Here is a 12,703-nt window from a genome sequence, read left to right on the forward strand (position 1 = left end):
TATACCCTGCTCTATTCTGCTATTTTTAACAGTCATCTCTCTACCACCACGTAAGAATTGGATACTTTTCCCTTAGTGTGCTAGGTTGAGAGATTAAGAACAAGACACAGGAATGGAGCAATTAAAAGTAATTTCTGGATTCAAACATAACTCTTGCTCAAAACCCCAATTCTGCCACTTACAAGCTGCTCTACCTTAAAGTCCAGTAACAAGTACTCTCACTAATTTTCCAGGTCTTTAAAGCAGACAGTGCTACCCACAAAAATGCCATGAAGGGGCTTCCCTTGTGGTCCTGTGGTTAAGACTGCATGCTCCCAAGGCAGGGGACAGAGAGTCGATGCTCGGTTGGGGAACTAAAATCTCACATGCCATGTAGCACAGCAAAAAGAGAAAAAAGTCATGAGAATTATTTTAATAAAAGTGTTTCATAAATACCAAACACACAGTAATTCTCAAAAATTTTAATTTTCTTTTCCTTTTCTATAGTGTACTGTGTAGAGTTACTGAATATTTGAGCTAAGAATTTGAAAATAATGTATTGAAATATAATCTGGAAAGTCTGAATGGAGGAAAAAAAAATCAAAGATACACTACAACTATGTTACCCAAGAATAACACCACTATTTTTTTCCTCCTTTTCTTTCCTTTTTTTTTTTGGCTATACCACAGGGCTTTCAAGACTTTAGTTTCCCCACAGGGATTGAACCTGGGTCACTGGCAGTGAGAGTGCGGAGTCCTAACCACTGACAACCAGGGAATTTCCAACACTAGTAGCTTTCTTAATTTTTTTTTTTTTTAAGTGAAATGTTAGTTGCTCAGTCATGTCCAATTCTTTGCCACCTCATGGACTGTAGCCCACCAGGCTCCTCTGTCCATGGGATTCCCCAGGCAAGAATACTGGAGTGGCTAGGGGATCTTCCCGACACAGGGGTCGAACCCGGGTCTCCTGCACTGCAGGCAGATTCTTTACCATCCGAACCATCAGGGAATCCCCTGGAACACTGGTACCTTTCTTAATAAATCCCATTCAATTCAAGTGGATGGGATTTGAATTGCTATCACACTCCTTTACTTGATTACAAGAAGTACTCTCGGACTTCCCTGGTGGTCCAGTGGCTAAGACTCTGTGCTCCCAATGCAGGGGGCCTAGGTTTGATTCCTGGTCAGGGAACTATATTCCACATGCCGAAACTAAGACCTGGTACACTCAAATAAATAAATAAATAATTTTTTTAAAAAAGAAGAAGAAGAAGTACTCTCAAGGTTCTAAAGGAGCTTATCTTCCAAGTCACAGATATTTAGGCCTTCATAGCTGAGTTAGACGGAGAAGGCAATGGCAACCCACTCCAGTACTCTCGCCTGGAAAATCCCATGGGCGGAGAGTCGCAGACACTACTGAGCGACTTCACTTTCATTTTTCACTTTCATGCATTGGAGAAGGAAATGACAACCCACTCCAGTACTCTTGCCTGGAAAATCCCATGGGCGGAGGAGCCTGGTAGGCTTCAGTCCATGGGGTCGCTAGGAGTCGGACACGACTGAGCAACTTCACTTTCAGTTTTCACTTTCATGCACTGGAGAAGGAAATGGCAACCCACTCCAGTGTTCTTGCCTGGAGAATCCCAGGGACGGGGGAGCCTGGTGGGCTGCCGTCTATGGGGTCGCACAGAGTGAATCGGACACGACTGAAGCGATTTAGCAGCAGCAGCAGCTGAGTTAGAACAAACTTTCTACCAAGTTAAAGGAGAAGTATCCTACACAGAACTGAGCAACTCAATAATCATTCAGATCATTTAAAATCTGACACAACAGCCACCAGTTCCTGTAGGAACACTAAAAGTCAATAAATCACAATGTGAAAATGTACTGTACAAAGTAAAGTTTGAAGCTTAACATTTTATTTTAGAAAAACAAGAGTATTGCAAGGATCACTGTTCTCCCACCCTTTCGTATGAATTTTACCAGAATGCATCTTGGATTTTCTGCAATACAAAATGGCAATATCAGCTGTTTTATCTGGGGAGAGGTCTCAGACTGCTGCCTTTTCCATTTACCTTAGTGTTATTTTGTTGAAAAGGAGAGTCCCTTTAGAACCTATAGTATTTTTATATTCAAACTTAGCACCTTCCAAGATGGGAATAGCATCACGTTTACCTGGATAAAGCTTGGTCACCCATTATACTAAATAACCTAGTATTCCATAAACATCAACCATTTGTATTTATTTTAAACTTTGTAGGACTGAATTTCTATAGCAGCTTTCAAATGGAAGGGCCTTAATACCACAGAAACCCTCAAGACAAAGAATGGTCCTTCTCTACAGGACCTTCTCTACATTCTTCCATCTCTGCTCAAACTTTCCCTACATTCCAGAATCTCTTTTATACAGCACACTGAAAGTCTCTACAATTCCACATATATGATCCTACTATACTAAAAGAGTCCCTTCTCTTTCTAAATTTTTCTCTTTTCATCCAAAATATAAAGGACGTTAAAATAAAAACTCAAAGCTTAGTCATTTAAGAAATATATGCTGAGTATCTACAGTGGGCCACATATTGTTTTCAGCATGAAGGAATAAATACATGGCGTTACACAGCTGGCCAATCTCTGCTCTTGTGGAACTAACATTACACATTGTGTTGAGAGATAAGCAACAATGCCAAGTCCAACAAATTATTTACTAATCACCAAAATGAGTTCATTAGAAACTAATTTGATAGACCCTTATATACATCCATGAAATTATCTTGAGAACTTAAACCTATTTTGCTTTTATCTATCAAAACCGAAGGGGAAAATTATTCAATTATCTTTCTTCATCTAGTGACTTTCCATGTTTAACCGGCATCTAGTACCCTTGTTTTCCTCTTAAAATACTTGACTCAAGAGGTGAGAGACCTAACTGTGAAACACAAGCTGTACATACCTAGCACTAGACCTTACTACTCTGACCAATCACTACAAAATGAAAACCTTAACTACAACTAACTAGACAAACTATTATTTTGCAATTAATACTCTAGCACATAAAAGAAAGAACTTACATGTTGGTTTAAAATTTTACTGCAAAATGTGTAAGTCGTCTCATCTTTATTATAAGTCAATATGAAACATCTTTTAAGTACTAAGCTTTATTTCAAAATAACCACTATTTTAGTGTATTGGCTTATTTTAAGCCAAGAGTACTTAGATCTTTTTGAATCTTAAACTGGAATTTCTATTGCCAGGATAGATTCAACAAGTTTTAAAGCAAACTTTTTATGCATTATAGTCTGGAAGAAAAGATATCCTTCCCTACATAGTTCTTCTACAACGTAAGAAATGACACACATGGGGTATTACAGGTTTGACACACGTCCATGGACAGAGAAAAACTGCCCAAAGCCTCAAGTATATGAAACAGAACACAAAATTTAAAAAAACAAACAACGATCAAAAACAGGTATGTACTTTTAATTATCTGTGCAATACCTGGACTTCTGCTTTTTTAAAAATCCCTTCTAAGATAACATTGAAATGTTAAGTGAAAATTATTGGGGGATAATCCTGACTAATTTATAGATAAACTCATTTGCAAACATTGTCACTGTATTAACTAATTATTTAACTACCTATTATTATTACTTTTGACACACCTCACAATCAATTATATCAATACACCATGATCCATAACCACTCTAGTGGTAAAGCAAAACACGTTTCAGTATTTATACTATCCAAGGAATTGTCTCTTTTGTGGAGTTGTTGGTTCTATTCCATTCAAAATTTCTCTGTGCCTCTACAATTCTGTATCCCATTATTTACAGTGGGTGTTTTTTTTGCCCCACACCAAGTAATTATCGATACCAGCTGGATGTCCTACAATTCAACTCAATTCTGACACTATCTACCGAAAGATAGCTCCAGATTCCACCTGCTAAGGGCTCAGTGTTACAAGACTGACCCTCCTCCCATTTCACATATCAGCCATAGATCCAAGTTGTCACCTGTGCTTCTGACCGACAGGCTATAGAATGGAGGCTCCAAAGACTCCCTCCTTGGGTTAATTTGCTAGAGCAACTCATAGAAATCAAAGAAACATTTTACTTACTACATTATTGGTTTATTTATTGTAAAAGGATATAAGTTAAGAACAGCCAGATGGTATAGGGCAAGGTATGGAGAAGAGGCATGGAATTTCCATGTCCTCTTTGGGCTCACCACTCGCCCCATATTTCCATGGGTTCACCAAACTGGAAGCTCTCTGAAACCCATCCTTTTGGGGTTTTAGGAAGGCTTTATTACCTAGGCACAACTGATACAATCACTGGCCATTAAGGACCTTTAAGCCTTTCTCCCCTTCCTTCAGGAAGGGAGGGAGAACACTATTCATAGGGTTGGCTTCCCCGGCAACCAGCCCCCATCCTTGGCTATCTAGAGGCTTTTTAAGTCACTTCATTCACCTAACAAGAGACACCTTCCAGATCCTCACCACTTAGAAAATGCCAAGTTTTAAAAGCTCAGTAGCCAGTAACTGGAATAAAGACTATTTCTTATTATAAATCACAATATCACAGGTTCCCTTCCAGTTCCGTCTTAATTTGTACATTACTCTAGACAAGTTATGAGCACTCATGTACGAGGCACAGTAATAGGTCCTTTATTTATATAATCTCATTTAATCACCAGGATCCCTATTCCATGATTATCGGTCCAATTTAACAAACAGAAGCAGAAGCTAAGAGATTAAGTAACTTCAGTTTGTCCAAGATGGCATTAACATCTTTGTAGATTCTCAAAGCCGTTGGCTCTTCCATTATATACCATGAAGATTCTCTACAGCCCCCAAGATAAAGATATTCTTTCCATATTTGAAGAGGGAGAATTAAGAGGGGGGTGGGGTGGGGCAAGGATAAGAGACTGATTTTGCTCTTAAAAGTACAGTTACTGTCAGGCCTGTCTGTGCCAATTATGTTTCTCTTTTTTTTGGCATTAAAAATGATCACTATTGAATTTTATTAAAATGCAAACCCTAAAATATCATGGCCCTGCTTAAAAAATCCTCAAAGACCCAATGAAGACCAAAATACTTCTCTAATGGTTTAGTATGCTCTTGAACACCCAACTTCGGGCTCATCTTGCAACTACTTTACCCAGAGCTGGTTCTAAGTCCAATTCACTTTCTTGTTGTTCCTTCAAAATGTACTTTCTCATGCTGACTGTGGAGCCTTTGCAAAAGTGGTCTTAGTCTTGCCCATACTGATTCACCAATCCTCAACTCTCCTTACTCAGAATCCATCAAGTACTCCTATCAGAGGCTCTCAGAGGAAACTGCATTTTTCTTTCATAGCACCTGTGTACGATCTCTCTCCCTACCAGAACAGAAAAGCTCCACAAGCGGGAATTCCCTGGCAGTCCAGTGGTTAGGACTCTGAAATTCCACTGTAGGGGGCACAGGTTTGTACCAGGGGAACGAAGATCCCACATGCCTCAAGGAACAGTTAAAAAAAAAAAACAACTCTAAGGGCAGAAGCTGTATGAGCTTTGCTCATCACTGAATCCCAAGAATTCACTGGCACACAATAGGTAAACACTCAAAACAAAAAGAAAGGGGACGGTGGTAGTGAACTACAAGTCAAACCCTGTCCCTTTTCAGCACTAGTACTCCTTTTATGACATGTCCACATTATTTTTTCCACTCCCACTCACACCACACTAGGCTAGACTCCAACTGGAACATCCTGGATGGTCTCCACACTACCAATCTTTTTAGTATATTATTGCTAAATCAGTCTCAACACTTTCAGTCTCTGAAACCTTTAGTGGCTTCCTCCTCTCTACTTTTTACATAATATTGTTCTTCAAGATCAATCACAGTCAGCCCTAACTTATCTTTCCAAGTCCATCTCTCATTCCCCAATTTGAACACCATCACAGTCAGGTTGACAAGCCTCAGAAAGTGAGGCAGAGTGAAGAGGCAGTCAAGTGGAAGAGCCAGAATTCTAACTGAGGGAGTACAAGTTCCAGGGTTACAGTCTTAACTACCAGGCCACGCATGAATAATGCTTGAAAATAGGGAGAAAAGTACCATTAATCTCACCACATCCACACCTCCAAGACACAGCATCAAAAAATTTATGATGCAGAAGGACATCTGAGAAAATGGATTTTTCACCTAATTTATAATTTCCTCATGCTAAGTATTCTTTTATATTCACCTTTAATGGCTACATATCACAAAATATTTTCTTCTAAAGCACAATAGCTGTACTCCTAAGAAACATGGCATAATCAAAAATGATGTTATAAAAAGAATAGTTCAATGGGAAGATGCCATTTCATGTCCATAACTATAAACCTAAATATCCCTAGGCAATTTTAAAATGTAGGCTTCACTCAAGAGTAAAGGCCTTTCTTTTTGTAGTTTCACCAGCGCTGCCATTATCGTTATAACAGGACTCATCATTCTCAAGGCAGCTATATTAAAGAGTCCCCACCCCTCCAGTGTGATGCTAGTTTTAGATAGCTTCAAATTCGATCAATAACTCAGGCTAATGCAAATGAAGATGTCTAATTAATCTGTTAAATCTAAATACATTACTTAAGCTAAATGTCCATATTCTATTATCATCACTATTAAACACACACACCATTAATTTCTGTCACTAAATCACGATGTACATCCACTAGTACTTCCTAGAAGTCATCACAACAGAACTGCATCCTTCATTCTAAACTCTGTGGCAACAGAAATTTATTCATTTAGAAGTGCTCAGTAAATGGTCCTTTTTATTCAAAACTTCTCCATACTGTGTCTGTCAAGCCATATGTACACAATTAGGGTACTAGAAGTTTTTATATGTACATAAAAGCTTCAATAAATTCTAGCATCCTTCCCAAAGCATTCTCAAATGTGAATTTTTTAGTGGCTGTAGGGAATGAGTAATAATTTAAAAATGACTTATGGGGGACTTCCCTGGCAGTTCAGTGGTTAAAACTACCCCCATCCCCCCGCCAACACAGGGGAGACTGGATCCCTGGTTGGGGGACTAAGATCCTTGTATGCTGCACAGTGTGGAAAAAAAAAAAAGACTTGTGGAATGATGGCATCAGAAGCTCTGTGGACGCTCTCGCCAGTGAAACAACTGTAACTGGTAAAAACCATTAAAAAACTTTTGTAATCTCTAGAAATCATACTAAGGGTATACAGCAAATGAATACTAAAGAAAATTTACTCAGTAAAAACAGAGTGTCTGGCATTTTGAGCCAGCTCAGCAGGACAGAAGCCCCATTCCAGGTGGGCACAGGGAGGAACACAGGGCTCTCACCCCAAACTCCCAGTCAACCCCTCCCCCCGCCCACCCCACTCTCCCCTTAAGAGGAGGAAGATAGTAAGCATTTCTCATCATCCTCAACTCTCAGCTGCAGAGGCTCCTACTGCAGGGAAGAGCAGCTGAGAAGTCTGGGTGGGGCTCTTTCCTTCCATCCAGGTCCCACTTGCAGAGCAGCTTTGACCCCAGGTTCATCAGGCCAAGAATAACGTGGGCCTAATGACTCTCACTCCACCTCACTCACATGACTGAGGTTCCACACCAAGAGACTAGAGGCTGCTACTGCCACTCAACACTACTCATGAAGCAAGGGTGTCACTGGCAAGCACCCCATGAAGCAGGGCCACTGTTCCACCCCAATTCTGAAGCAATGGTGTAAGGGTTTTGTTCAAGGGGAGAAGGAGGCCATAAGGGAGCTCTGAAGTTCTCGCCAAGTGAGCTGACTTTACTTGGAACAGAGTAAAGGGAAGTTCGCGCCTGAGGCTGCACTTGAACACAATGGAGGCCGAGATAATAAGCAATTAAGGGGCTGTCTGTCTGCCGAGGGCAAGAAGCTCAACTCTACCAGAAAGAACCAGGGGAAAAAGACAGCTAAGAACAGCCTCCCTGAGGTCAGAAATAAAAGCATTATGAGTCCTCACAATCACTGATTTTTAAAACTGTCCAGCCCTACAAACAACAGGTATTCAAACATATACACCCAAAACATTAATGAAAACTTAGGAAGTATTGGAAACATTAATAGTCATAAGTATAATTTATATTTATTTCAAATCAATGATACGAAGAGATGGGGAGGAAAGCGAGAAATTAGGAAAACAGTATGGAATTAGCATAGATAAAGAATGAACCAAAAAGGAAATAAGGGAAGCAATGGGGCAGGAGTGACAGTTAACATCTACTGAGCAGTTACTACGCGTCAGGTATCATTTAAAAGTTTTGATCTATTAACCCATTTAATACCCAATCTCAAGAATTAAGTACTCATTATTATCATTTTACAGATGGAAAAAAATGAAGTACATAAAGGTAATCTGACTAAAATGAAATAACTAATAAGGGACAAAGCTAGTAAATTAAATTTCAAATCTAGATACCCTGGTACCAACAGTTTTGCTCATCTCCCCACTATGCTACAATTGCTATTTCAATTTCAGTGCTATAGGAGGAAAGACCATAGAGGGGATAAATAGAAGGACTTCACCAATTCTAACAAGTGTGTTAGTCAACCACTTAATTGTTAAAGATCTCAAACTTATTTTGCCACAAGCAGTGTGGTATACCAAAGCAATTCTCTGGCCAGAAATATATGAACTTAAATTTCTACTTTGGTACTTAACTGTGTGATCTTGGGCAAAATTCCCAAACCTCTTTGGGACTTAGTCTCCGAGGAGGACACAAGGCTATGGCTGTGATGATTAAATGAGGTAATGATTACCTTTAAATGTCAGAGCTGTCCAGTTAAGCATGAGTTCCCTTTCCTCTCAAATAACATTTCATTGGAGGGGGGACACTTCAAAAACAACTATTTTGTTAACTAAGTACTGCACATGGAACATGTCCGAGGGTTTGGGAGTGAAAAATACTTGGTAAATATGAAGTCTGGAAAAAAAAAAATGATGTGTTCTGTTACAAAACATGTACAGGCGTACCTTGGAGATACTGTGGGTTCAGTTCCAGACCACCACATTAAAACAAATATCACAAAGCGAGTCACATGAATTTTTTGGTTTCCCAGTACACATAAAAATTGTGTTTACAGTATATTGTAGAGCAAATGCTGTTGGAAAAATGGCACCAACAGATTTGCTCGATGCAGGGATGCCACAAAACTTCAATCTGCAAAAACACACATCTGTCAAGAGCATTAAGGAAAACACAATGCAAGGTGGTTTTTTGTAGTAAGATTTACCTCACTAGCAAATACCAGTAAACACACCTGAAAATCATGTTAGCTCATAAGCAATTTTCCCCTCCATATGCTATTATTTTGTACCAAGTAACGGCAGCTGAATGCAGCCTGAGGATGGGATAAAGGTCTGACCTGGAAAGCCGTCACCCTACATTTTGCTTGGCTCAGTCTGGCCATATGCTGCTCTGTCCTGGAAGTACATAATACTGTTCCCTCTAGTCTCTGTGCATTTTAATTGTATTTCAGTCTTGTCCCTAACTCAGTAACCTCCCCATTCCCTATATGGAAGGGTTACCTTAAAAAAAAAAAAAACAACTACATTTACCATACTTTGTCAGGAATTTAGAATCTTTTAAACTGTGCTGTTTATTTTATTGAAATTTTTATTGTTTTTGTTACTGTTCTAATTACAAAATTATACAGCTTCTGAGTGATCAGTTTGCTCTCAATCCTATTTTCCCCATAAGTCCTGTTACTTTGTAATGCATGATTTTGCAGAACATGAGGTTTTTCAGCAATTGCAATATAACAGATACACATGGAACAAGATCATATTTAATTTCCAAGCATCTTTTTCTCTCTCAAGGTGGCCAATACCTTTAGATTCCTGAAAAACTTTAATGGAAGAATGAACTTGAAGTCCCATGCACAAAGAAGGCACCCAATAAATAGTCATGTTTTAACAAACACTAGTTATTTCTCCCTTGAAATGCTTGTTCAATTATTATGCACACTTGATAATTAATTCTGAACCTTCCTGGGCTCCCTATGAATATGATCTCTAGATCAGTCCAGAGGAAAAGTATTCTCCCAACTGTAAATTACTAGGAATCTGTGTTCCTGATATACATATCATAACTGTGCAAGTTGAACTTAATAAAATGAACAGCCTCTACAATGTTAAAGTAGTTGCTTTTATTATTCTATTAACGTCAACACGGAAATCTCATATTTCAAAAATTTGCCCTACTTTTTGAAATGTCTCAAATTAAACCCTACCGTCTGTAAGACAATTCATAGCACAGCATTCCTATGAGAATTTGTGCTGGCTCTAAAGAAAATGTTACAATAGGAAAACTAAAGAAACCAGTAACAAGACATCGAAATTATTCGGTGTTACACAGTAAGTAACCTATCTTTTGAGTAAAATAATGAACAAATGAACTGCCCTTTTAGGTATATATTTTTCACTTATTAAATAGGGAAATAACCTGGTAAATATGGAACTGGAGCACCAGTTCCAGTCATGTGACTCCAAGCATCAGATTTCCATCAACAGTATACTAAGCTGGCTCAAGTTTGCCAAATCTGGTTCTACCTTAACAGCATTTTAAAAAACTACTACTTTAATGCTGCTTAAATATGCGCATAAATGAAACTCCTTGTGCTTACTGCTCTACTACAAAAGAAGTTTACAAACTAAATACAAACAAAACTATTAATATTAATATGTGACAGATGGCAGCACACTGCTGGCTGTTAGGACAGGGGCTCCTGAGTTTTGCATGCTATCCTACCACCATCGCGCACCATGTGCGAGATACAGCTTTCCTACTTAAATTACTCCATCACTCTGGCTGTATACATCGTTTGCCATGACATCATTTTTCCTTCACATCAACACAGCATTTGTGTGTCAGGTCTGCTTCCGTTGCTCTCATCTGACAAACCGTACAGTTGAACATTAATACATTAAAAACACAAAGCTAACCTAAGTGCTGAAATGGTGTGACAGCTCTGGATTATCCATCCAGGTACCCAAATCACATACACTAATATTTAATATCATAAAAGTGAAAAAGACTTGTTTTAAAAAGATAATAATTGTTCTAAATTGAGCGCAAAAAGAGCACCAAAGAGATACTTGTTTTAAGGCTAGAACCTTGCAGGGCATCAGAGAGAGGTGCTCAAAGACTACCAAGATTTGCAAACTGCTCCAATTGTAGGAAATTCTACATTTACATTTTCCCTTTAAACTTTTTAGTTGTAACACTGTAAAGCTCACTGCTCTCAGCAAGGTCTCTTTTTTATTGAGTCTAAAGTCTATTTCTCTTGTCATTGACACCTATTGCTTACAGTTATGCCTACTGAAACAAAAGTTAATAATATTCACCACTTTCTAAATTATAATCCTTCAAAATACTGAGATTTATACTGTGCATAAACTCAAATCACTTTTCAAAAGATACACTTTCCCTTACATATTCCTTTATTAAATCCTTTAAAAGAGTGCGAGGTCTCAATAAATTTTAGTCCCTAAACAAATCAATCTACTCATAAAAAGCAAGTGAACAACACTGACTTAAAATATTAGACATGGTGACATATCAAATATCACAGACCATACGCCTACTTATCAGTCTACTCTTTGTTAAAAGACAGGTTAAGATAAACAACTCAAAGTTATTCATTAACAGCTCTTACCAATCTTTATCAAAATTAGTTAACACTTTCTTCCCTGGCGGCTCAGACGGTAAAGAATTTGCCTGCAATGCCGGAGACCCAGGTTTGATCCCTGAGTCGGAAAGATCCCCTGGGGAAGGAAATGGCTGCCTGCTCCAGTATTCTTACAGGAAATTCCATGGACAAAGGAGACTTCTGGGATCTCAAAGAGTCGACACAACTTGAGGGAGTGACACTTTCACTTCGAAGTTACTAATCCAATCATGAACATGCTGATCCAACAAACTGAAGAGACTTCATTTCTTTTAGTCATTTTATATATGGCAGATAAGATTGCCTAAAATTAGCATTTTCAATGTGCATCCAGTAGGTAAGTACTCTTTTTGCCTGAACCTTCACAAGACTAAATCACAAATGTAAAGAATTTGAAAAACCAAGACTTTGAAATTCCTTCTAGTCAATGAGATTATCTTCACCATGTCTGAAGTTACATATAATAAATTTTAAATAAGTCTTAAGATATAATTCAACTGTATTTAGTTTATTCAGAGTTGTACAGCTATCACCAAAATCAATTTTAGAATATTTATCACCCCAAAAAGAAACCCCATACTATTAGTGCAATCACCCCCATTTCCTCCTGCTTCACCCCTAGCCCCAAGTTAATTGATAATTTTTGTCTTTATAGATTTGCCTGTTGTGAATACTTCTTATAAATGGTACCATACAACATGGAGTCATGTGATGATGGCTTCTTTCACTCACCATGATTGTTTTCAGGCTCATCCAAGTTTTACCATGTATCATTTCTCTTTGCTGTTGAAAAATTTTCTATTGTATGGTACACATTTTATGTATTCATTAGTTGGACACTGCATTTTATGCTTTTATACGTGCAGACTCCACTGAGAGATATAAGAAAAAAGCTATCCTTTCAAGTCTGCATGACTATGTACAATTAATCCTAAAGGTTCAAAATAACATCCTGCACTATACCATGAAGGCTAATACTCAAATCAAAAGAGGAAGCTATATAAAGTCACCGAACATGAAAACAACATTAAAAACTTCAAAA

The 12,703-nt window shown here is 38.3% G+C and overlaps 1 non-coding gene across 1 annotated transcript; it reads left to right on the forward strand.

Moving 5' to 3' along the window:
- Positions 1 to 1,098: 1,098 nt before the first annotated feature.
- Positions 1,099 to 1,171, forward strand: TRNAG-CCC (transfer RNA glycine (anticodon CCC)). The gene has a single exon. It is a non-coding gene; the product is annotated as a tRNA-Gly (tRNA).
- Positions 1,172 to 12,703: the final 11,532 nt, after the last annotated feature.

The sequence above is a fragment of the Budorcas taxicolor genome, chromosome X, assembly GCF_023091745.1.
Source record: "Budorcas taxicolor isolate Tak-1 chromosome X, Takin1.1, whole genome shotgun sequence".
NCBI classification, from domain to species: domain Eukaryota; kingdom Metazoa; phylum Chordata; class Mammalia; order Artiodactyla; family Bovidae; genus Budorcas; species Budorcas taxicolor.